Source organism: Falco biarmicus, chromosome 15 (assembly GCF_023638135.1).
Source record: "Falco biarmicus isolate bFalBia1 chromosome 15, bFalBia1.pri, whole genome shotgun sequence".
In the NCBI taxonomy this organism is placed as follows: domain Eukaryota; kingdom Metazoa; phylum Chordata; class Aves; order Falconiformes; family Falconidae; genus Falco; species Falco biarmicus.
Genome location: NC_079302.1, coordinates 2,398,715 through 2,424,051, shown reverse-complemented (window position 1 = coordinate 2,424,051; position 25,337 = coordinate 2,398,715). Strand labels below are relative to the sequence as shown.

General features: G+C 49.8%; 1 protein-coding gene and 1 long non-coding RNA gene across 9 annotated transcripts in view; one reads left to right on the top strand and one right to left on the bottom strand.

The window, feature by feature from the left end:
• ANKRD11 (ankyrin repeat domain containing 11) overlaps positions 1-25,337 on the bottom strand; it is a 159,889-nt gene that overhangs the window by 48,014 nt on the left and 86,538 nt on the right. The gene's annotated exons all lie outside the window — the stretch shown is intronic.
• Positions 3,499-9,029, top strand: LOC130159417 (uncharacterized). Its single transcript, XR_008825733.1, has 3 exons — positions 3,499-5,706; positions 5,789-5,869; positions 6,157-9,029. It is a non-coding gene; the product is annotated as an uncharacterized LOC130159417 (long non-coding RNA).

The window sequence follows — 25,337 nt, the reverse complement described above, 5'->3', positions numbered from 1 at the left end:
GACGGTTTGGGGAGCCAGGCTCTGCCCCCTCCCCGTGCCTGGCAGGGTGCTATGGCTGTGGCTTGCTCTGCTGAACTGCAGCTCGAGGGGTTCATGAGCATTCGCCAAGCCCCAAAAATGAGCTGGGCCTGATTTTCAAGATGGAGAAACATGTCAGTGCAGACAAATTCCTGACCATCACTATCCTTGATTTGATGCCGACTAAATCACAGTGAACCAAAGGGCAACAGATGAAGCAGCAGCGAGCGACAGTGCCCTGGCAGCGAGCTGCGTCACCTACCCCACTGTCCCGGTGGCAGCCCGGGGACCCAGGCGTGATAGGCTGGCAGGGTCTGCTGGCACACACTGCTCCGTCCTCGGCCGGACTGCTCTGCATTCCCCACCTGCGTGTTTTCCATCTTCCCATTCCTGGCACTAGTGACTTGTCCCAAGGGGAGGCTGCGGGGTGAACACCATTCCTACAGAAAGCTCATGTTAGCTCCTGTGAGCCCCATCTGCTGCTTAGCTGCAGAGAAGGCTCAGGAAGGTATCAGAAAGAAGAATGCATTTGTGCTTGGTTTTGGCCATCTAAGTTCACACAGGTGTCTCTGTTACGTGGCTAAATCACCAATAACTTTGTGCCTTGTTTCCCTCCAGGAACTCGGTATCTGCACTGACGTAATGCAGCTGGGCTGGGGCGCAGCAGGCGGATTTTAGCAGTGAACTGAGACTCAGTCCTGTGAGTTTGAGCTGCTTTAATGAAATAAAAACTACATATTACTAGGGTGTATCTCTGTATATACATATGTACATGCACGCACATGCAAAAACACAAACACATATAATGTACGTGCACACCGCAGTAAAACCCCGAACAAGGCTCCTGCTCCGGTCCCGTCCAATTTTCTGTGTTCCATGCTTCATTACGTACAAGTCTAAGACAAAGACCAACTTCTACTACAAAGAAACCTACATGACTTAAGCCCTTAAACCCCAGAGGAGACAATAACCAAGCACGTTTTCATTACATAAGAAAGAAACCAAAAATATTTTGTAAAAGGTGCCACAGCCATTGCAACAGGATCCTTCCAGTCGAGGAGACCCTCAGCTCAGAGCTCTGCTACAACCAGCCTCACGCAGCACGGGCTCTGCAGACACCAGCTACACCCTAACAAAAAGCTCTGCTCGACCCTTGGCAGATTTGAACAAATGCTTCAGGATGTCTGTGTTTAAACTCGTGTTCAGTCCACGATGTTGCAACAGCCAAGTAACATCATCTCCCAGCTGCGAGCATGAAAGACCATAATCATCTCAGCAAAACATTTCTCTTCCTCCCCGTTCTTGCACAATTCTTCCCAGGTTCCCTCTCCCCACCTCTGCATCCTGATGCAAACTGCAAAGCTTCCTTCAAGCACAGGAACTTCAGGAATATTTTGGTGACTTTCGCAGCAAGGACCAGGCAACAAAACAAGCCTCACACATAACCACTTTCCAGACAGGGGCCCTGAAGGCATCAGGCTTTACGGAAAAAGCAAACACAGAACTTCACTGATTTACTCTTATTTGGGTCTGCAAACACAGGAGTTCTGTTTTGGCTGTCTGCCTCTCTCCTTTTCAACTGAGGCCAGTGGGCTCGAGATCGATGTTTTATCCATATACAAAACACTTTGCAGCAAAACTGGTATTTGTTTGCCATACTACTGGCAGCTTTTAAACAACAGGGCAAGAACTGAACAGAGATGGACATAAAAAAATAGTTGCACAGAACCAGAAAACCCCAGAACCCTGAAGTGTTATTCCAGTAGAGAAGGGAAGACAGCAAAAACTTGGATGCTCTGATTTTCCAGACTAACCAGAAGACTCCAGTTACACAGGGCTCACATCAGAAGTGCCACATCAGTCTCCCAAGCCTTCTATTAACACATTTCTCAAAGTTTTATTCACACACAGGCACACACACCCGATACTGGAAACACACAGCAAGGTAATACCCCCTGACCTAGTGCTGGCAAGAACCTGCCTTCAAGCGGAGAGGTGGAGCCGGTGAGCTGGCGGACCCCTCCAACTGACGCTGCCAGGCCACCGCTCCGGCTTCACGCATGGGACTTCTGCTTCCCCTAAACCCCCAAACGCCATGGTAGCAGATGCACATCCTGAGAATACCCAAGGTGCCTAAGCCATGTTCTGCTCTGAAGGAGTTTCCTTCTCTACTAACAAGCCCAGGGCCGTGAGCAGACAGACCTCCCACCTTCAGCACTTGCAGGCATCACTGTCCACCACGAGGTGCAGCAGCCAAATCCACCACCACAGCCAAAACCCAGCGCAGGACAATGCATCAAAGCTGCAAATCTGCTGTGCTCCCAGCAAAACACCAAGCTCATGTGACATTCTCCCTCAAGATATGGAAAAGACTGATTCATAGCTCACATTAAACTGGGAAGCCTGTAAGCATGCAAGGAACTTGGTGGGGGAAATATAGTCTAGCCCATGTAAAGTTTCAATGTTCTGCCAGGGCAGCACCCGGGCAGGGAAGCCTTTCTTACAAACACACCACACCTCATGGAGCAAGCACGGCACCAAGCCAATGCCAGGCAACCACCGGGCTACGGAGGGGGAAAGGCTTCTGCCAGTTTCAAAGGTCTGTGCTGCAGTGCAGGCAGGGAGGGAAGGGGGAGCGAGCGCTACGGAAGGTCTGCTGCACACATTTCTGGCCTGCAGGGCAGCCACACACACACGGTGCTGCTCTCCGAGCTGGCTCCATGCACAGTTTTGAACTGCTAATGCTTCCTCCCAGCCACCGCCGCTCCCCCTCCCAGCAAAACTGTCACCACGCTTTTTGTACTACTTAAAACGATGCTGCGGCTCCCTGAGCCCCGACACACTGATACGGACAGCAGATTTCCCAGATTATTGCAGCCCGAGCTGGAAGTAGAGCTCCGTCTGTAGCTGTGCGTCTGCTGATGACAGACCACCACCACGCTGCTATTTAACAAGCTGTACAACAGGAAAAAAGCTTGCTGTGGCTTCTGTGGGGCTCTGCGCGCTGCAGCCAACGCGGAAAAAACAAAGCATTGAGTTTCTCCAAGCAAACCACATGCCCTCCGCTGCCGGCTGCCAGGCATACGGGGAGAAGCACCTTGCCTGCTACCTTCGTCACTTCTGCTCGCCTTGTTTCAGAAGCCAAATTCCCTGGCTGGTTTTCCTGTTCCTGGTCCAACAAGCGGTGCCTCCGCTGCTGCGGGTGCCGGCAGGGTCCCTGCCCACGGCCGCACCGGTGCCAGGAGGCTCATACCTGGCTCAGCACGCTGCCCAGGACCCCAGCTGTAAGCACGTAAGAACAAAGTGGCCATCCTCTTCCAGGGGATGGCAGGGAAGGTTTGGGCACAACACAACCCTGCTGCTGGCTTGCGAAGAATCGAACCAAGGTTCATTCTGCAGCTCTCCTGTCTTCTTCCTCTGTCTCCATCTCTCAAATTACAGTGCTTTCGAAGGTGACCTACTGTACATAAAGACATAGGAATGCATTTACCAAAAAGGGGATATTCTTGTATTCAGTTTTCTCTACAAAGCTATTGTTGAATGTGTCACCAGAGCAGGAGCGATGGAAAGCTGTAAAAATGGGCCTGCTTTAACAGATCGTTTCTGTAAGGGCATGGGCCTCCACCCTTCAAAAAAAATTGAGAGCCTCTCCTGACTTTGAGCCTAATTAAGTTACACGTACACGAGGCCTCTTGTAAGACAATTTGTTATAAAGCTACTGCTTAAACACTCGCCGAAAACTGAGCCAAGTTGAGACTATCTGGAGCTGCATTTCAGCAGCTGACCGGCCACGTGCCATGTTGGGAAGCGTGAGGCTCTGCAGATGTCCCAGCACCACCACACATCCTCACCGTGGCTCGCCCAGGAGCCCAAGCATCTCTAAAAAGGCAATACGCCGACAAAACATATGTGTGGCAAGTTGGGGGGGGGGGGGAACCCCAACAACTAGATTCTCTGCCGCCTCCTTGTCTTCCTTAAAAAAGAAAGGTCTGTCTCCCAGCTGCGCCCTGGATTCGCCCACCTCCCGCAGGCTGAGGAGCCCAACGTGACAACATGGCACTCGGCAGTAAAATTTGGAAAAGGGAAGGATCAAAGTCAGGCTTATTGACCCCAGGGGAAAAAAACCAGAAACCAGCAGTGAAAGGTAGTCTCTGCCCAAAGAGCAGCCCAAAGTCAGTCTGCAAACAGATTAAAATAACACATTAAGGGGCCTGTAGAGCCAAGCCTTGGAGCATAAATCATTAAGATACAGGTAGGAATGGTACGACCAGAGCAGTACTATTTATACTTGGTCCCCCAGGTCTGCACCAGGCAGACGTGGCTGGCACCTGGCAGACCGCACACGTGCTCTCATCAGGATCACAGCAGGCAAAGGAGACATTTGGTTCTCCCGGTAACACTGCACCAGGCACCACACCGCCTGTGAACAACAGCCTTGAGAGGCGAGCACAACCAGCTTCTGTCTCCGTGATCTGAGGACTAAACCTTCTCAAAATCCAGGACGCAACCCTGGGCTGTATGGCAGTACCAGCCCAGCACACGGCCACACCGAGCCCACTCCCACCCGTGCCAGGACGCAGATGCCCACCAGGGTGCTGACAGGGGGCTCAGCCCCAGGGGGTCTCAAGGGCAGGACAGGGGTGTCAGGCTTGGACAGTCTTGGTGCTTCACGCTCCTGGCTTGGTCCCTTACTGCACACACCTGTGCGGTGAATTAGGGTGCAGAAAATGGCTCAGCCAGGTCTATGCCTGCAAACTGCTTTTACCCCGCAGCCAAGCACAGAGGCGAGTGGGACAGAAAACACCCAGAGCTGCAGTGCCCACCCTCTGCACGGTGAAGCCCTGCCACCCCCCCCAGAGCTTCCCGCAGACCATGCAGCCTTGTCAGCAAGCTGTAACCAAGAACAGCCCTGCAGAGCCTGGCCAGCACTGAGGACCACTGCCCAGCGCTCCCAGAGAACGCCGTGGCTTGCATACCACAAACCCCGAGCTGGAGGGTACGGGACTCATTACTTAAAGACAAGGGTATAGTATGGTATCTGAATTCACCGGCAGGCTCCTCTGCTGTGCCTGAGTGCCAGTACCGTGAGCTCCACAATCTGCAGGAGCAACGCTGGAATTTCAGGGCTTCCTTTGGCTGTTTACCTGCTTAACTGATTGGCATCAGCAGAGTTAAACGCTCTGCATTGGGAAGGGGTTTTACAGCCTGCATGCTCCACGCTGGCTTTGGAGAGAGCATTTCTCATGGCTGGGTACATCCCATCTCCCCTCCGAGCTCTGTTTACCCACGATAGCAGCCTGCTGCCCCGGCTGTGCAAACACCGGCCCCGGGAGCTGCTGGCACCCGCACAGTATCGTGGCAACGTGGCTGAAGCCAGCTTTGCAAACTCACAAAGTGTGCAAATTAATTTCATTATCCGCTCTTGCACATCATGAGGAGGGAAAACAAATAACCTGCCTGAAAGTACATTCTAGTAATTATTAACACGGCGTAAGTTAACCCCAGGGGAGTGGGAGGAAGGACTGGCCAGAGAGGAGAGCCTGGCACTTGCCTGTTTGCTAGAGCACACAGCATGTCAGTACTTTTTAAATACAAAATCCGGACTTACGATGAATTCTGTTCCCTGTTTAGTCCAAGGATTCTTCATTTACTTGGCTGAACCTACATATTCTCCCAAACATTTACCAAGTAAAGCTGACCGTTCAAATATTTCACTAGCTAAGCTCTTCCCTTCCATTTGCTTTCGCTTTGACATCTCTCTTCCCCCCAGAAATGCTCCGGAGTCACCCACCCTTTGGCAGAGCTGTCAGGATTGTACACGAAACCTTCTTTGGTGATGACTAAAGCCCAGGTATGCAGTGAGAGTTCTGCTTGCTATTTTACTTTAGATTAAAAAACATCCTTCAGCTTAGCTGCGATGCTGGTCTGTACCAGTAATCCCCCTCCCCCACACACAGGAGAGCAAAAACTGAGATTTAATACCCTACAGCACACAATAATTTAATCCAGTGCTGTATGTCTGGATTACACGACCCCTTTCCCATAAGGACAGGCACAAAACCAACGTTGTAGCAAAATGTGTGTTTATGGAGCTGGAATTTTTGCTTGTGGAATTCATGTAATTATTTTAATTCCTAGAAATCCTTGTAGCTCCTGTATCACCCTTGACAAAATGGCTATAGATGATAATGAACCCACAGCTCTACCACAACTGAAAGTACTCCTGAACACTGCCGAGAAGACACCTCCCTGCCCGCTCCAGCCGCCTTCCCACAACAGGACACTTGGAAAATACCTTCCAAGCTACCCAGTTTGGAGGAATTGTTAAATCGTGGAAAACTGGGGGGATCTCAGGTTGGAGGAGAGCTTAGTAGACCATTACAAACCTACAGCAGGGCTGTGGCAGAGCTCCAGCAAATCTTACAGCATTATTAGTAAGCCATTAAGAGGCGCTGTCAAGACAGATAGGCATTAAGATTACTTTACAAGGCAGTTGTCAAGGTTTTCAGGATGCACCCGTTGCTGCAGCAAGCAGCTCAGTTTTCACTTTAAAAACGACTCTTGTGTGAGCATTTTTTTCTAAGGGAACTTGCAGTAATAAGCCGAGATGTTTTTCAAGGTAGCTAACGCAGCCACATTTTAAAACCCTGCCTGGCACCAGGACAAAGTGCCTGCACGCATCATGCACTGGGGTTTGAACTGAATTAGTCAGAGCCTGGTCTGGACAGGGTTCCTGTACAAACCTGCTCCCACTGGAGCGTTCAGCCAGAGCAGACACAGCCCCGGGACAGAGCAGCCTGATCCAGCAGCGCAGATACATGCCACAGTCTAAAGCCTGAGACGGGCTCTTCTGTACCCTGCCCCGGTGCAGGCTCCTGCCCCACCGGGCTGCTCGGTGCTGCTGGAGAGGCAATCACCAAAGCACCTCAGTCCGTATGCTCCGGTCCTCCCTGCCCTTGTCTTTGTTTTTGGAAGGAAAGCGCAGGCTGCATAGCTACAATACTTGAAATGAACTCCCCAATGGTTCTAAAAGCTTTTCACTCGCCATGTTTTTGAGAATATCAATATAAATAGAACTGCACAGAAATTCTTTCATGTTCTTCTGATGGCTGGCGGGCTTGGTGCGCTGCTCTGCGAGTCAGATTACGCTGAACAGCTCGGGAGCACAGTGACCTTCAAAGGCTTCCCCAGCCTTCCCTCTCCTCCCACTCCAGCAGAGACCACTGGAGAGCGAGGAGAAGCAGCAGCTTCAGACGGGACCTATATGATCCATTCGTATCACATCACCGTATCTCACTGCCCATCTATGTAGGCAGAGATTTCCACTGACCGAACCCAAAGGCATTTTCACATCCCCACCTATGCCCAACCTGTTTCTGTATGATCCATACACTGTAACAACCTATTTTCACTAAGTTAAGTAAAAGTGCAAGGATTTGAAGCCAAGCCCATTCCTTTGGCTCTAACCTTTCTGGGTTTGTGGGGTTTTTTTCCTCCTTTTTCTCTCTCCTGAGCCTCAGACCTCCCGTAAGATTTCCCATTTACAGCTTCGCACTTCCCCACCTTGCTGGACCCTTAAGCCGCCACATGATTTTACAGGAACAGCTATAAGCAGCACATTTAATTCAGCTTGACTTTCCTCGTGCCCCCTGCTTTTTTTTTTTTTTTTTTTTTTTTTTTTTTAAATGAGCAGTACAGCTTTCCATAGTCTGTCAATGTGGAATCAAAGATCACCCACAATACCATTCCCACTTTCTCCCATTTTAATGGCACACTAAGCATTTCACAGAGCACAGAAGGAAGACCTTTATGCCATGAAGAGGACAATTTTCTGATTTTCTAATGTTAGAAAGCACCTGTTTCTACTTTTGATGGGCCATAATATATTGTCCATAAGTGTGTGTGCCTGCAGGGAACACTGCCAGTCTGGAGCTGGAAGCAGGCTCTCCCAGCTGGCTTGCCACTGCCGTGCTGGATGGACAGGGGTCCGTCCGCTGGGTCAGGGGACCTCACCCGGGCTGGTTTTCTCTCCCATCCTTACGTCTTTTGCACCTGCGGCACGTGACTCCAGTCTTCAGCTGAGTTTTGCCCTCACTGTAGTGCAAGTTAAACACGCTGCTGCTGCCATCAGCCCAAGGGTGTGAGTCACAACCAAGCCTGCACATGAAGCAATTTGCTTAAAATTCAAAGGAAAATGTTAACACCTCAGCACTGTATGGGTAAAGTCTATCTCTACCCCATCACTCCAAACTGCTGCGCTGCAGCAGCTGATCAGCTGGGGTCGGTGTGCCCTGAGCCATCAGAGACCGAACGGCTGGAGCCAGGAAACACCTGCCCGTGCCCAGCAGCTCCCACAGCCCAGACGGCAGCGCACCAGGGGGCTTCACCGACTGGTGTTCCCCCACAAACCCTCCTTCTATACAACAGCAGCAAGAGAAACATTTCGCCCAAGACACAAACAGCAAGGAAAGATCTCAAGGGCGATTACCCCACCACACGCTCTGGAATGCAGCTCCTTCCCAAGTGGCCAGGGCAGCTCAGGTTCGGAAGGACAGCTGAACGTAGCCCCTGTGTAGAAATTATTCCCGGCTACATTTTATAAAAACTGGTATTATTTGTCTGTTTTAGCAAGCCCTAAAACTCTTTGCTACCTTTAACATTTTTTGATTCTGAGTTCCATAGGATTTACATTTTTTTCAGTGCTAAATTCTCCCATACAATAAAAGGCAAACAATTTAAATTTAAAATTTACAGGTTACCCTGTAAATCTACGTCACAGAGTCACAGAACGGTTTGGGTCGGAAGGGACTTTAAAGACCATCTAGTCCCCCCCTGCCAGGGGCAGGGACACCTGCCATAGCCCAGGCTGCCCCCAGCCCCGTCCAGCCTGGCCTGGGACACTGCCAGGGATGGGGCACCCACAGCTGCTCCGGGCAGCCTGGGCCAGCGCCTCGCTGCCCTCACGGGGAAGAATTTCTTCCTCATCTCTAATCTAAATCTACCCTTTTTTTTTTTAAAACCATTACCCCTTGTCTTATCACTACAGGCCCTGCTAAAAAGTCTGTCCCCATCTTTCTTACAATCCCCCTCTAAGTCCATTAAGAAGCCTTAAGAACTTCAAAAAACCAATCTTACCGCAGAGTTAAGTTTGCTGATCAGGGTGAGTGGCCGTTACACAAGAACACAGGCTGCAAACACCATCATGACACCCAGTAAAGGTCAGACCCACATTATTTACTTATTCATTTGTGATGAGGACACGTCCCAAGCCATCTCTCATTCATCTCCTTTAAATGCACATGACTCCTCCAGCCTCCTGTCCCCCTCTGCGCTTCTATGGAGTCACTGCCTGGGAACCTCACTGATATTAAATTCCTACAGCAACGCTGCAAGTTTTCAATATGCTTTTCAGCCTTTCTAATGACTTGCTATCACATTTTCTTAAAAATTGTCTGCTTTCCAGCGAAATAGTGGTTTACACTGCTTTTCGTGAAACATCGCCATGGTTTCTTCCTGCTTTCCATCAGCCATTCCAATGCTCACTACCAAGTAGATCAAGGAATTTATCCAGTTTTAAACCACTTTTTGCAATTTTTTACACCCAGTTCTGCTGCCAGCCTGGTATCCCTCTGACGTGGGCAGCAGCTGGGGGGCAGCTGCCTGTGTCACAGCCAGAACAGAAAGCCACTGCGAACATCCAGGCAGCAGTTCCCTGAACTGTGTCCTGAATTAACGCCAAATCAATAGGCATTTGGGTGACCGAAACCGCTGTCACTGCTGCCTGCCTCTGATCGACTCAGCCCCACGCCACAGCGGGCGCTCACGGCTTCGCTCACCGAGTGCTGCTTTTGCCAGAATTGCTGGCTGAAGCCACCTTCACTTCCCCTGCCGCCTGTCATCTCATTCCATCAGGAGCAATCGCTTTCAGGGCCATGCCGTGAGCTGAATCACGGAACCTGCCTGGGCTGAAAAATCCCTCTGCAGTGGAGTTCCTCTGGATGGCATCAGCTCCTGGACTTGTTCTTCTTGGCAGCTGGAGAGGCAGAATGGTGATGGCACCACCTCGACACAGCCCCGAGACCCTCCTGTACTCCCAGGCTTGGCACCCGGACACCGTCACAGTGCTGATGCTCACAAGAGCTGCAGCTCAGTAAAGTAGCTCAGTGTGGCTGGACTTGAGGGCCAGGTCTCCAACCTACACTGCCTGGCTAATTTGCCACTTGACAGAGGTCAAACAAGCCTTCACAGAAAATAGCACGAGTGACAAGACTCCTTAAGGCCAGACTTCAGCTACAACTGCCTTAAATGCCAGTCGCTAACAAACCAATCCAGTGGTACTCCACCACAGGCTGCTGCACCATGCCAGGAGCCACCAGGGATGGACCTCTGGAGCCTCCTGTCCCAGCCACGGCACCTGTTGTGTTCCAGACCCTTCCGCAGGCCAGCCCGGGCAGCGGAGCGGCCTCTTGTGCCTCCTGGCATGTTGGATCACACAGTCTGGCTATGCCAGGACTACATCACTTGGCAGCCACCCCCCAGTGCTGAAGGGGACGGGCCCAATTCATTTCAGTTTCTATAAACCCTTTCACCTTGGAGCCTCATGACTGAAATTGAGAGATTAAAACCAGCTTTTGCAACACAAAGCGTTAATTGTTTACTTTAGGTACCAACCAGAGGGTGTAAGGACAAACCGTGTGTTTCCTGATCTTGCTGGGTTTTTTTACAAGCAACAGTAGGTCTCTGCCACCTCGGGCAGCCCTCGCTTCACCCCCAGTCCTCTCTGGCAGATGCTTGGACCATCACCAGGTTGTTCCCACAACCTCCACACCTTTCTGGGCCCAGAGGTTCACTAATGCCACTGACTCCCAGCTCTCCGCGGCCAGATTATCCAGGCTGAGATTATCTGCGGCGCAGAGGCGAGCCAGCTCAGGGCTGTTAGCCGGGATGCGGCACTGCACCAGCGCGGCCATGCTGCTCCGGAGCCGGTTCTGACACAGCACCCAGAGAGCTGCTTCCATGTCACACCCGGCCTCAGCCAATACATCCCACAGGGCCGAGCTGCTGCACACAGCGCCCATGCGCCTGCCCCGTGGGAGCTGACAGGACGGGCACGCCAGCAGCTCCCACGGCACAGGGACTGGCACGCCAGCAGCTCCCACGGCACAGGGATGTTGCATGAGATACAAGCTCCACGCTGCAGCACCAGGTGCCACACTGTGCCGGGACGCACCGGGTCTGCACAGGCACTGACCCTGGCAGAAGCAATGCTTTACCACCGCATGAGCCCAGGCAGGGCTCCTAGGCTGCGCCTACGCCATGCATCCAGCACATCCCATGATACTGGGATCTATGGGATATTTTGGTATTGGATTTACAGCAAAATGTGGCTACGCTGCCCTCTGCTAGGATGACTGACAGCAAATTAAATTAATCTGGTATCCTCCTCTGGACCACAGCTTAACCTTTGGATGAACAAACCAATTCTGCCTGGCTAGAACCACGCATTTATCTAGTGAGGATGTATCACGCTGTAGCCCCTATGTGTAGCACCATGCTCCTCCATTAGCCTTTTTTCCCCTATTTCTGCAAGGATTTATCCGAGTCCCTGTTCCCCACTTTCTGATGGATTAATTTACTCTGTCATTAGATCAAAAGGTGTTATATCAAAGGAACAAATGGAGAACCATACACCGCTTTCACAAAAGATACAGGTATTTCCCAGTGCATCAGAGCTTTGTTCCAGGCTCTCTACGATGACGCTTTGCAAAGGTTGCTATAAAATCTGGGATTTTATGCTTGCTTCATGCACAGCCTCTGCTTACAGCTCCTCTGGTAAAAGCTCCAGCAAATTCCTCTAACATGCCATGCTGTCCTGCTACAGCAATGCAGAAACACCAGCCAAACACTCTCTCAAGGCCTGGCTATCACTGAACAGCAACGGTTTCTTACGCAGGCAGGTTTGTGAGCCGGCTTTGGGCGACAAGAGCACCACGACACTCACAAAATGACAGGGAGCATGGTGCACAGATGCCAGGAAAGCCTGGCAGAGGATCCTGACCTTTCTGCTTCTCCCTGAGCTGCCTCAGTTTGGACCTTGGGATGATTCCGTCTCCTCAACCACTGCCACCAAACAGCTGCAGATCCTCTGCCAGGCTTTCCCCCTGCTCAGGCACAATTACTTTGTTGGTTATAGACTGGGAAACTTCATGTTCCAGCCCGCTAGATTTGTGCAGGCCAGTCCAAAGAACTCCTTATTTTCTTTCACTTTACACTACACAGCTCTATTGCCAGAAGAGCATTTAAAAGCCATTAATAACTACAGGCTGGGACAAAACAACGCTGTTATCACTCCATCAAACAAAACCTCTGCCATGTAGCTGCTGTTTGTGACGGTCAGTAACAAGGGCCAACATGCATGGCCTAAAAGAATATATGAAAGGTTGCAAAAATAATCTGCTGCAGGTTAATGCTTACCTGCAGCTCTTAGGAAGATGAGCAATATTGCACATAAAGGCACCGGTACTGTGCGGTGCCGGGGTGGTGAGCCAGGCTTCTCTCAGGGGAGCACCTTTTGCTCTCCCCAACAGCCAGCACTGCACTGTCCCCCTGCTCCAGCAGTCCACACAGATGTAGGAGGCAAGGACCAACCATTATTTGTAGTGGTTTTACTTCAAAAAGGACAGGCAAAAATAGCTGTGGATATCACACAGAGCTGGTCTCCATCTACCACGATTTTTGCAGATGCTCCACTCTTGTGAACGGGGAATTTTTTCTTGCTTTCTAAAAACTGATTCAGGAACACATCTATTTTAGCACTGAAATGTGCAGGACGGTCTGGCTGTGCAGAAGGAACAACTCAGCACTTTGCAGGAGTGGTACATGCAGCGCACAGACACCGAGCAAAACGCATTGATTAGGATGGGGCTTTGCATACTAATTTACATTATAACTGTTCCACCCCCATTGTATCAGGGCCGGTGAATGGAGGCATTGTCTCAGGGCAGAGCATTCTTCATACCAAGCCCCTGCAAATGGGAGCCCTGGTGCTACCTAATAACAAAAACAAAATCTCAGCAGAAGTCCATTAGCATCCAAAGGGCAGGAGCCTGAATGCATCAGAAGAATTCTTTGAAAAGTAAGAGTGAAACGAATGTAATAAAATGCTACTATTAAGTGATACTCATTGTCCAAATTAAACCATCAGAAGCAAAGACCTTGACTCTCAAAATGTATTCAGCACAGCACATGCTGCAGAGCCCGGGAACAAGGCTATTACCGATTTTAAACCCTGGACTTGTCCCAAGTATGGATTACTTGATTTCTTCATGAGCACTTGATCACATGGCACTATATTTGGATTCCCAGAATAAAAGCTCAAATCTTCAGGCAGGTGCGCGTGGCTACACCCCTCCCGCACACATGCAAATCCCCACTTGCACCCAGACCACAGAAGATGATGTCTGTAGGCCAGGAACTGCAGGAGCTATTAAATGCCCCAACACGGGAGCAGGCTGAAGACTAGAAGAGAGCCCAGCACTCTTCAAAGCAGCGAGGCTGAAAGCAAGACAGAAGACTTTTCTAGAAACAGCAAAAAAAGTGCAATATTTCCCTCTTTCTGCAGATGTTGGCAGCATGACTGGCCCAGCAGCGCTGGTAAGTGCAGACCTTCTCACTCGAGGAATGCTTGCGTTCCTCCAAAGCAGGGGAGAAACCACAGACTTCTCCGCTACACAGAACACATGATGCCATGCAATGCCATTTTGGAGTCATGAGTTGGTTTGCTGGTTTGTTTATTTAAGGTACAATTCCTAAAACTCTTACATACTAAGATAAAACCTCGGCTATCTGTTGCTTCTTTAGCTTTTCGACGGCCATCACAGATCAAGAGCTGCCAGGAGGGTCCGAGCAGCAGCCTTGAACTTCAGAGCCAGATGAGCGAGAAGCTGACCCGGGAAGCCGCTCTCGTAGCAGTGCCGCAGCCGGCCGCCCTCACCGGGGGTCTTGCGCTCTGAAGCAGCTGAACCAAACCAAAGGGACAGGACAGTGCTTCCCCGCTCCCAAAGCTAGCCCAGAAAACTGACCTCCTGGGTTTCAAAACCTGCTAAGCTCCTTGTCTGCAAACCTACCACCCAGCTGCCTTCTCCTTTTCCCAGAGTAGCCGGTGGTTAATTCACATGCCAGGTGTACCTGGGGCTCCCCCCCACCTGCCTGCTGGACCCTTACTGCTTCAATCCTCTTTTTACCCCTTAGCTCATCACTGAGCCCCGGACTGCTATGGGGACGAAGCACAACACGCTCCCACACACCTGCAATGCTATGAGGAGCAACAGGCAAGCCAGCGACTCCTGCTACAATAACCCGCCTCAACGCACCGTTTAAAAAAACAAGCAAACAAACAAACAAGCCCAAAAAGCCAAGCTCTTTTCTAATTTTACTGAGCCTTCAACCTCTCGCCTTTGGTGTCAGCCCCAGCAGTGCCCATCCGCAGGCACACACAGCTGAAAGAGCAGCTCAGACGGAGGGTGTGCATGCTCTGCCTGTCATCCCAGCAAGCTGGCTGCTGTGTTCTTGCAAGCTTTCTCAAGCACTTTGTTAGCAGGGGCTCACTGTGCAAGGAAACAACACCAAAGTAGCAAACACCAAGCGAGTAACTCCCCGAGAGCAGACAGGCTGGCCCAACCAAGCCCACCAACTTTTCTTGTTTAGTGCATTTTTTCCTCTGGAAAGTTACGAGATGGGCTCTGGCTCCCACAGCTCACATCAAGTTTTGGTGTAGAAAGCGTTTTCCTGCGGTGTGCCGCATGCACGCTGCCACCCCTGTGTCACAACAAAGCAAAGGGCTCACCTCGATGTTTTACAGAGCTTCAGGACCAGTGGGTCACGAACAGGTACTCATCCCAGCTGCTCAGTATGGGCAGCCCCTCGGGAAGCCACCTGCTCTGCCACAAGCCAAGAGGTGTGCAGAAGGAGCAGGGTGCACTCGAACAGCGCTGTGCTGCTCTCGGGAGAGGGTAAAGCACAAGAATCTTGTTTAAAAAGCACTGGATAACCACCAGTCCTCCCACTGCTTTTGTGTGCGTTAGCCTGGCCCCAGGTAAGCAGAACAAAAGTCAGCCAAACATCACTTTCAAATTTTTGATGTCATTACTGCAAATGGAGAGCTAAACAAACAAAAAAAATAAATCCATTTAAAGTGAACCCTAGAAAATTAGAAGGTTGGGAAAGCGCGCAAATTCTATATAAACAGTGTAGTTTAGTAGTCAAGGCCTCCTGGAAATATGGTTGTATTAGAAAATTGCTACATCACCACAGCATTTCTCGTATCACGCTTCAGCACGGAATATTTCACTTAGTTTCTTTTCTCAATCGCTTCATGAACCCTACATGTGGACATTTCAAAACAATGCCACTTGCGGTTCCCCGACACACAGGATCTGCATATCAATGTCCCCCTGGCCCCTTCAGCTCTGCAGAGAAAGGCCATAATCTGGGTTTTGTTCCCGGGCTCTAGGCCCCACGGAGTGGAGCGGGAACTGGGCTGTGCAACCTCTATTCACCCTCCCCAAGCCCTGGGAACATCTTTGTAGCCCAGGACAGGAAAGCTGGGGGAGGAGGAGCCGGGAAGGGGCCCGAGGACAGTTCGGGAGCCAGGCTGGGTGGAAGGATGGTGCGCTGCATCAACCTATTTGCTCTCCTTCATCAGAAACTTCCAAGGGGATCGGTACAGACCCCAACGGGGGAATCCATGCAACGAGACCGCAACCATCCCCATCAAGCCACTTCTTGAAAGAAAAGGCCACACCAGAAATCATAGGACTGGGGGCATTTAAGCTGCAGGGAGGACGCCTAGCGATGCTGGGCTGTGCGTGCACCAGCTCGGGCAGGCAGGACACCCCCTGGGAAGGTCCCTGGCCACACGCACGCTGCAGACCCGCGCAGGGCAGCATGTGACCACAGGCAGCAGCCACCAGCCCAGGCAAGAGTAATGGGGTGCTGGGGTGCAGCTGTACGGCAAATGCAACACATCCCAGTTCACCCTGCGAATGGACAAATGTGTTTCGGATGATGCAAGCACCTTTGCACACCCCTGACCCAGTGTTTCTCCCACAGTCAGTAATTAACACAATTTATATTTTATGCTAAAATTAGCTACCCAGGGATGTGTGCTTCCCACAGTGGTGCCAGCACACCTGTTCCATTAGCCAAGCCTCCTCGTTTCAGTGGGGGACAGGAGCTGTTAACGAGGTTTTACTCCTGCAGACAAACACCTCCCCTCCCACTGCCCAGTCCAACCTCTGCCTGCACCCTGAGAGAGCCCCTGACACAGAGACCAGGGAAGGGAATGAGCAAAACCATCTTTTCAGCCCTGGTCCCTGCAAAACCACATGCTGCACTGGTACTCACACACAGCTCGTTGCTGTGCATGGCTATTTTTGCACAGCCTATAGAACAAAAATATAGGTAGCTATGTTAGGTGAACATTTACACTGTTTCACGTTGTGATCACAGCCAAACTAGGTCAAGCCTTAGCCGGTATGCTTTAAAAAAAGGGAAAGAGGAAAAAAATAATCAGTGAGAGAACAGTGAGCTCCCAGGGAAGAAAATGTTTGTTATCATCTAAGAATCTTACTGTGCACTAGATGACTGGGGGAAAAAATACATATACATATCCACATCTCTTCACACTGTAAATGGTAGATTATTTTATTATAATTCTTTTTAAAGGACAGCAAAGTACCTTAGACTGGAAAAAAGATTTCTTCATACACATTTCATGCACCGACTTAAACCGAAAAGTGGTTTTCGCCTACAACGCTCTTAAAATGTAATCTGGTAGCCTGTTCTTGGTGCAGGCTATGGGCAGCTTTATTGTATTTCATGGCTTCTCTGCCATGAATAAAAGCTATTCTTTGCTGCACTGAAAGCAGGAGCCCAGTAGGTAACAGGATCATCAGCCCCACCGGTAAAGGCAACTTGATACTGTTCTTTAAAAGGGGAGAGGAAGGTAAATTACTTTAATTTCTATTAAAAGAGGACAGACTCCCACTAGAGACAGGGTCCTTCTGTTGGAGCACTGCGCAAGCTGGATGCCTGAAAATGGAAAACATGGAAATTGAGGTGGTGGGCGGTCATCTCCTCTCAGGAGTGATTTCTGTTCAGCTGAGAAGCAGGCAACGCTGGGAAGCAGCAAGACATACCGTCTTGTGTGTCCCAGTCACTGTGGTGGTTACAGGACAGTTCCCAGTTTAACGTGAGCGGCTGACCACTGAATGGGATATTGGGCAACGCTTCAGCTGCAAAGCACCCACGCTTGGGCTGCAGTCCACTGTTCTGCTGCGTGCGCTCTGCAAGTTTGACCGAGCGATGGGACAGACATTAGACATCTACGAGGCAGCAGTCCTGCTCCTGGATTGCCACCTTCTGCCTCCCAAGTCGGCAGGCAGAGGAAACCCTGCCAACACTGCACAGGCTCATGGAAATTAGGAATCGGGTAATTTTAAATGCTTTCTCAGTGAAAAATGTTCTCAGACTTCGTTAAACATGCCAGATAAAGCCTCTGTTCCTGTAAAACCTGATGCATGACTATCAGTCAAGGCCAACGTATTTACCCTAAAATTGGGTAATATTGTTTTATGGTTCTTAATAGTTCAAGCCGACAATGCACCACTCTGAACAGACGCTGCCGAGCAGTTTCTCAGCTTTTCATCAGGACTGCGTAGGCGTTGAATTCTGGAGCTAATCACCTTAGCAACGGCTCTAAACATATGTGCAGTGACATCAGCTGATTTCTGAAAGCTGTAAATAGAGGATAATAGCACGAAAAAATTCTGGATTAAAGCCAAGACCTAAAAACCATACTATTAAAACACTGCCTGTAATTCAATGTATGCAAACTTGTTTGCATCCCTGCTCCCCAAAACCTGTGTAATTACACACCTACCTGGACAACTGGTGATTGCCCCACTGCAGGCTACTCTCAGAAATTTCCCAGAAACCAGGATTTAATAGAAATCCCTCTTCAAATTTAATTTTAAAAAGCCTGGAGAACAATCTGCAGATAACCTCACACAGCATGAAGCAGGCTAAAGGAGACCTGCTCCAGCCTACAACCCTGTGCTTAAAGCCAATGAGCAATAACCTCAACTTAGGAGAATTATTTGTAAATAAGAAAATAAACAATGCACTCATGGGCTTTATCATTGACTCATGCAGGAACTGTGAACAGGAACCGTGGCAAACTCCGCTTTAAGGATGTGCTGCCAGGCCCGTGCCCCTGGTAAAGAAGAGTTAAAGCAGCATCAGGCACGAACACACAGGAGGAACCCATTTCTGGAAGGCCATGCTGGCGAGCAGACAGCATGAAAGGGGCATATTCTGCATTACCTCATGTTTGGTACCTCATTAAGATCTTAAACTGTCCATTTAGGGAGTCCCTCAATCAGCCATCAGCGTAAGACACGAGGACAATAACCTTTTTGTTTTCCTCGTTTCGTTGTGACCCATATTTCTGAGGTCTGTTGTGCAGGATGTGACCCGGCCGGCTAAAGAAACCTTTGCAGTGCCTCCATGTTAAACTGGCACACCGGGAGGGAGAGGGGAGAGGGGAGAAATGGGCTTAATAGGATTTTCAAATGTCAAAAAATATCTTTAGCAGGCCCATTTAGGCAGAGTCTTAGCACTCGCTGAACTTGAAAGCAAAATTTGCTGTGCAAAGAACACAGCTTGCATGCTAAGCGGACCCGAGGAACGCTGCTCCTGCAGCACAAAGCCACCCGGGCTCCTTCGCCCTCTCCTCCGGATGATTAAGGGAAGAGAAAGGCAGAGTGTCTTCTACATCAGGGCAAGGAAGGTGCAGGGGGATATGGGGTGCCGGGGGAGCTCGGTGTCGGCACTCACCACGTGCCACCTGTCTGCTGCGCAGCTGGCGAGGTCCCTTGGGTGCGGCACGGGCAGTGCTTCAGGCCAGCTCCCCAGATACCGACCTGGCCCACCAGGCACCCTGCCCGCAGCACGCTCACCTACAAAGGGACCAGCAAATCAAGCTCATCAGATTTGTGAAGCGCCCTGCATTAAAAATAAAAAATAATAAGGCTAGGGAAATGGAAAATGCAAACTTGACAGCTGCATCAGAAAAAGGATGCAGCACAGAGCCAGAAGCAAGAATTTCCCCCTCCTTTTTTCTGTACAGGGCTGGGTTTTTTTTCTCTGTCAATTAAGAGTTGCAGGGAAATTCAGTGAATTGAGATCAGCAGTGTTAATCGTTATTGCATTTGAATTTAATTAGCATTATTTTTTAACTACAGGTAATTTACAGTGCCTCACCTAAATGTGGAAGTCAGGTAATGCTTTCTGTTCACTAGAAAACCACCACGCCAAAGATAATCCTGCTATTTGCTTTATGCCTTTAATTTCTGTAATCCATGGTTACCAGCTTCAGTGAGCCTGCCATGGTTACTCCCCTGCTCCTTTTATCAAAGGCTCCTGTGTGCGTCTCGCTGGAGCGGCAGCACTTCTGCCGAGATGCTAAGAATAGCAAAGCCCCTTTCCTGAGCGCTCGGAAAGGTGAGATGCAGGGGAAGGATGAAGTTTCTGAGAACCGCAGGGGGAGAAGGGGACCGTGTGGGCCAGGGTCAGCCAGCGTGGGACCAGGCTGATGACGTCCCAGACAAGGAGGTGCAGCAGCATCTCCTGCTTCCTGCCTTTCTTCTGCTTGCACGAGCAGAGGCTTAGGCTAGCATTCTGCCCTCAGCAGATCTCCAGGATGTCTATTTGGCATCTTTATAATCTATTTAATTTTTTTTTTTTTTTTGGAAGTCCCTCTCTGTAGCCTGCATGACTGTTTGTGTACCTCAGAGCTTTTGGAGTCAAATCTTCAGAGAGACACTAAAATTCTGGATTGCTGTATCAGTACGAGAACCACTGTGCCCCAGGTACAGCCAGTACATCTGCGGGGCTGGGCTCCTGTCTGGCCACAAAGTGACCTGTCACCATCACCCAAGAAAATAACTGATCCAGTCACATTGTTATGAAAAGAGACACGCTGAACACATTCGCATGGGCTGAGCTCGTTTCCCATACGTGCACCACACCTCGATCAGCCAGCTCTCCAAACTGGAGCTGGCCAAAATCTTCAAGCATTTTGGATACGTTTGCTAAGCTGTACACCTGTGAGAGATGAAGGAGATGCTGCTGAGCCGGAGAAGGTAAGGCAGAGTTCTCGGGATGGGGAAAAGCAAACCTGGCATTGCTGAATTGCTGGTCCTGGAACTCAGAGCCTCACAGCAGTGATGCGCCGGACGGATGGCTGCCGCAGCAGGGACTGACTGACCACAGCGCTGCGGGCAGTCAGACCGCCCCAGAGCCCCAAAGCCATCTGGCAGGCCCAATAAACAGTTTGAAATATCTCACACATTACTGCCCTATAAAAGCTTCCCTATGTCCAGAGCATTTGCAAATCTAAGTCAATAACACCTCAAACCTCTGCAGGGATGGACATGCTCCACAGCTTGAGAGAACAAGCATCACCTCGTCATCTGAAGACCTTTGCCTGATAACCACAAGATCCTCTTGGAAGCACATGCAATGCCTAGATGCTGATGCAGCTCAGCATCCCTGGAAAACACCCTCGTTTCCCGTGGGCTGTCCTGCCTCCTGTTAGGTCCCACTGCAGGGCAGCTCCTGGGTGCTGCACTCGTTCTTAATGGTATCGGTAGGACAAGGGACTGGGTGTCTCGCTTCCAGAAGGGCACAAAAAGGCTGGTGCCACCATCGTCGCAGGCCTGGCAGCCTGTGGCCTTGTGCCAGAGGAGCCTGGGACCCCCCTGAGAAATGGAAGCCACCTCCCCTCTGAGCGGGAGCTGCAGCTCTGCCTGCCTCGGGCAGCCCCACTTCCCCGCTGTGGCACAGCCGCCTGCCCAATGGGGTGACACACACCTGGACTCTTCTGGAAACAGCTATGGTTTAACTGAAGGGCAAACCTGACGTTCCAGGGTAGCTAAGAAACATCAGAAAACCGTACAAAAACCAGATACATTCACCTTTTTTTTCAGGGACCTATGCCTTTAAAAGCAAATGCTCGAACACCCTATGGAAACTGGTGCACATGTGCCTGGAGATAAACAATATCACGGGACAGGTAAGCTAGTTACTCATGAATTATCACACCATCTCCCCATCTAATTGCATAGCTAAACGGTCAGTCATTTTAATCCACCGTAAGCAGCTTATGCTGTCTTATGTGGCTCTGCAACATTGCTCACTTCCTGATTTGGAAATAATAATTCTTTAAGTCTTGCCCTAGAAGGTGTGAAAGCCACCGTTTTCACAGTAACCCTGCACAGATTCTGAGACTTGTAAAGGTGCACACATAGGACAGATGTCTCCTGAAAGCAGGTCCCAAACATCTACTTCATACTCAGTGCAGAGCAAAGCAAGGTGATCTTTCTGAGGAGTCACAGAAGAAATTTTACATCCAGATACAAGCCCGTCATGCCAGCACCCTGTACCATCAATATGTGCTTCCAATCTTACCTGACCCATACCCTCAGCCAGTCTGTTCCTTACCTTCTTTCAACAAATTAAGTCACCTCCTATGATACCATTCCGAAATTTTATTTCTCCTATAAAAAAAGGCTGGTTGTCCCGAAATTACAATGTCCGAGAGCATGCCTGCCAGCACACCTCCTGGGAGCACCGTCCAGCCACTGGCTCTCCTCCCTGCCCAGCTACCGTCTCGCTGCAGGACACTGCACACCCCCAGTGCTGCGTTTCACTGTCCCCACTCCCACAGCGGGATCAGCACCCTCCTTGGCAACGTTGGAAGCCAACAGGACTCAGTTGAGCCCACCCTCCCACTGTGCACCATGTCCCACTGAATGAAGTTGCATCACGCTCAGCACCTGCTTTTCAGCATCTTTCACCTTTGTGCCCCACTGCTGCCAGCCTGCTCTGCTCACACACCACAGGTCCTTGCTCCGTGCTTTCCCATAATGTCACTCATCTCTTCCACACCAACAGCTGACTGCTCTCCAGTTTGATTTCTCCATTTATTCACCACTAAGTTAACAGCAATGGGGCACCACAATCTGCACAACAGGTTTTGATGCTTACAGATTCTAGTGTAGCAGTTACATGATTTAAAAAAAAATAAAAAAAATCATACTTTCAAAGCCCTTGGAGACCCACACAAGTAAGCATAAAATGCTGCAAGAGTCCACCAAAAGCGCCCCCATATGTAGACTTTCCCCTGTCCCTCCCCATCCCCAGAGCCTGGAATATTCAAAGCACATTTTAGCTTCTCCACACAAATACGTGGATAAGCAGAGGTTGCAGGACTTCTCTAAAGACCATGGGGAAAAAAAAGCAGGGTTTGGGTTACATCAAGGTCTTTTCACTACTTGAAAACTACAGCCGTTGAAAGTGAAAGCTCCTGTGCTGTGGAACCACAGAGCTCATGCATGCCGCTCGCACGCTTTCCGCTCACGGAAACGGCTGCAGCCAAGGGGATTTTTCTGACTTGCAACACTGGAGAACTTTACCCCCTGAAACCACCCATGAACTTAGGCCAGTGACCCCAAGTCAAGCTTCAAAATCATTCCAGACACCGAGCCAGATCAAAAGTCACTAGCTGGAACCGCCTGCCTTTGATGCCCTAAACCCCTGTTACCGATATTGGGCGAGACCGTGGGGCTAAACTCCTCCTGCAAGAAATTTTCTTTAGCTTGATACAAAATTTATTTTACCATATGTAAAATTCATTTGTGTAGTTGCACACCCTAGTAGGCTTGAATGGGGCGAAGGAGTATTTCAACTCCCAGTGCAATTTATTATTTAAAAGCAGTAAAATTACATTGCTGATAGGAGAGCCCGGGCTGAGAGCAGCGGTGATGTAATGGGTAATGCAGCTCCGCTCGCTGTATGAACCACGCTGTACATTAGCGTGCTGGCGAGGGTGGTTGCTCCTATCAATTATTTATAGTCTTCTGGCGCGCAGCCTGGAGAGGGTCACATCGCTGAAAGCTAACTTTATCTGCATTGTTCCCAGCCTCCTGCCCAGCTGTCACTCTGCTTGCTAATTTAATACACCCAAAGCAGTGTAAAAGGATGCAGGACCATTGGCTGGGTTGGGTTGGTTGGCTTCCTCCCCAAGCTGAACAGGAAGGTGGGCTCTTACTGCGAGCTGCTGGGGTCTCAACAATCTGTGTTAAAGTGCTGACTTGGCTTTTTAAAACCTGCCTTTCAGACTTCCCCTAGTCACCGGGATGACCGAAACGTGTAGGGTTTTGGGGCGAGCATGCTCCAGGGGAGTGAAAGGTGGGATGTCTCAGCAGTGCGACAGGGTTCTCCGTCTCTGTTACTATGCCACGCGAAGGGCAGGATGCACTGTATGTTTTCCTAGGCATCACAGCAAGAGCTATTCAATAACATATGTAAATATTGAGGGTGGGGGCGGGGGGTGGAAGAGAAAGCACACCAGCTCTCCAGAGGAAAAAATAAAATTAAATTTTAAAAACGAAGGGAAAAATCTCTAGTAGATTTTTGTTCCAGCTAATAACTGGAAGTGCACAGCCAAAGTCTGATTCACCTGTATTTCACCACGAAGGAAGGGACGGCATCCCTCTGTACTGGCCCACCACGCAGGAAAGCAGCCCTCAAGGCTTTGTCCCTACAACTCACCAGCACCCCTCTTCCACTGTTTGCCTCGAAACTAAATCTACCATGGCCACTCTTCAAACCTTTGAAATATATACACACTGTTTGTTTGGCCTGATATCTATATGAAGGCAGTGAAATCTTAACTTTAGCTTCTTCAGGGTGTCTACCACTGCAAAGAGATGCTTCCCTAGGAAATTGTTCTGGCAAAAACCAGGTGCAGGAAGATGACCTGCTGTTTTTACAGCTCCTGCACTTGGTCCTATCCTGCTGCCCAAGAGGACTCACATATCCCATATGCTGCATCAAACATTTGTGCCCTGCTTCAAACTAAAGTCAATTCCAGCTTAAATAATACAGCATTTTTCAAGTCTTACAAAGCCAGGTAAATAACCTGTATTTTCCTGCAATTAGGACTGGTTGGCTTACTTCAAGCAACAAGAAGTACCCAGGTTTGGTTTAGACGTACAATGATTGTGTCTGAAAACGACGCAAGGAAACTTCATGGAAAATGCAACATTTGCACAAAAAGGAAGTTAGTGAAAAAGAAAACACAGGCCCGGAGGAAGCAGGTTTGTTCTGCGGCACCAGCAGGGGCCTGGGAGAGGCTCCTACTGCGGCACTGCTGGGGCCGGTACTGCCCGGTGCAGCAAGACCCGCACCCAGCACTCCGGCAGCACAGCAGGGGAAATTTTCTCAAATTCCGTGCAGGCCCCCAGCACAGCCACAGAGGCTCGGCTAAGGCAAAGGCAACAGCCAAAGCCTTTCACATTAGCACGATTCAGGGCAAACACAAGATAGAAAATTGTAATTAACCTCTGAGCAGTGAAAAGCAGCAGTGAGCATTTTCTTCAACTTTTCTTCACTATGAATATCAGGAGAATTCTGCCCAAAACTCCAGAAGGGGGAAACTGGGACAGCCACGGGAGGAACAAGGTGGTTCCCATCCTAGAGGTGGCACCACCATGGAAAACCAGGTTTTGACCAGGAGCAGAGCCTGGAGCGTGCAAGACCATGCACTGCTGCCACTGCTCCAGCATCCTCAGGACCTTTACATCCTCTCAGAATCCAGGACTATTTCCATGGCAACTATCTGGAGAACTTATTAAGTAAAAGAACTAAGAACAGTTTGAGCACACAGAACCTACATTTGTAACGTACTAGCTGACTAAATTAGCAGTGCTGAGATTTTTACTGATCAAAACAGATCATGCTCTAGCAACTCAATCTTCTTTTTGCCACAGCTAAAAAGAAAAATCTGATAGTAATATCAGTGCAGGGGGAGGAGGAGGAGTTACCGGTTTTCTAAGACCACAGCCATACATCAAGCCAAGTCTTATCCCATTCAAGTGGTTCAAGAAACATTATTTTACTATCTGACAGTTCAAGTACTGCTAAATAAGGCTGAGTTTCCAAAAGATTATAAATTTCATCACAAGGCAGCTACTAGAGAATCAAAAAGATGACTATCATGTGACACAAAACAGTTATCTAGTACAAAAACTCATTGCATCACCTCAAATTGGTACCAAAAAAAATAAAAAAAGCAGCGTGATTTGCAACTCTGCCCTTCCAAGCTCTGTGTAGTACCGGGTGTTGCTCACCCGCCTGCCACCAGCCCCAAGCAGGGCTCACATGAACGCCATCCCACGTGTGCTGGATAATCC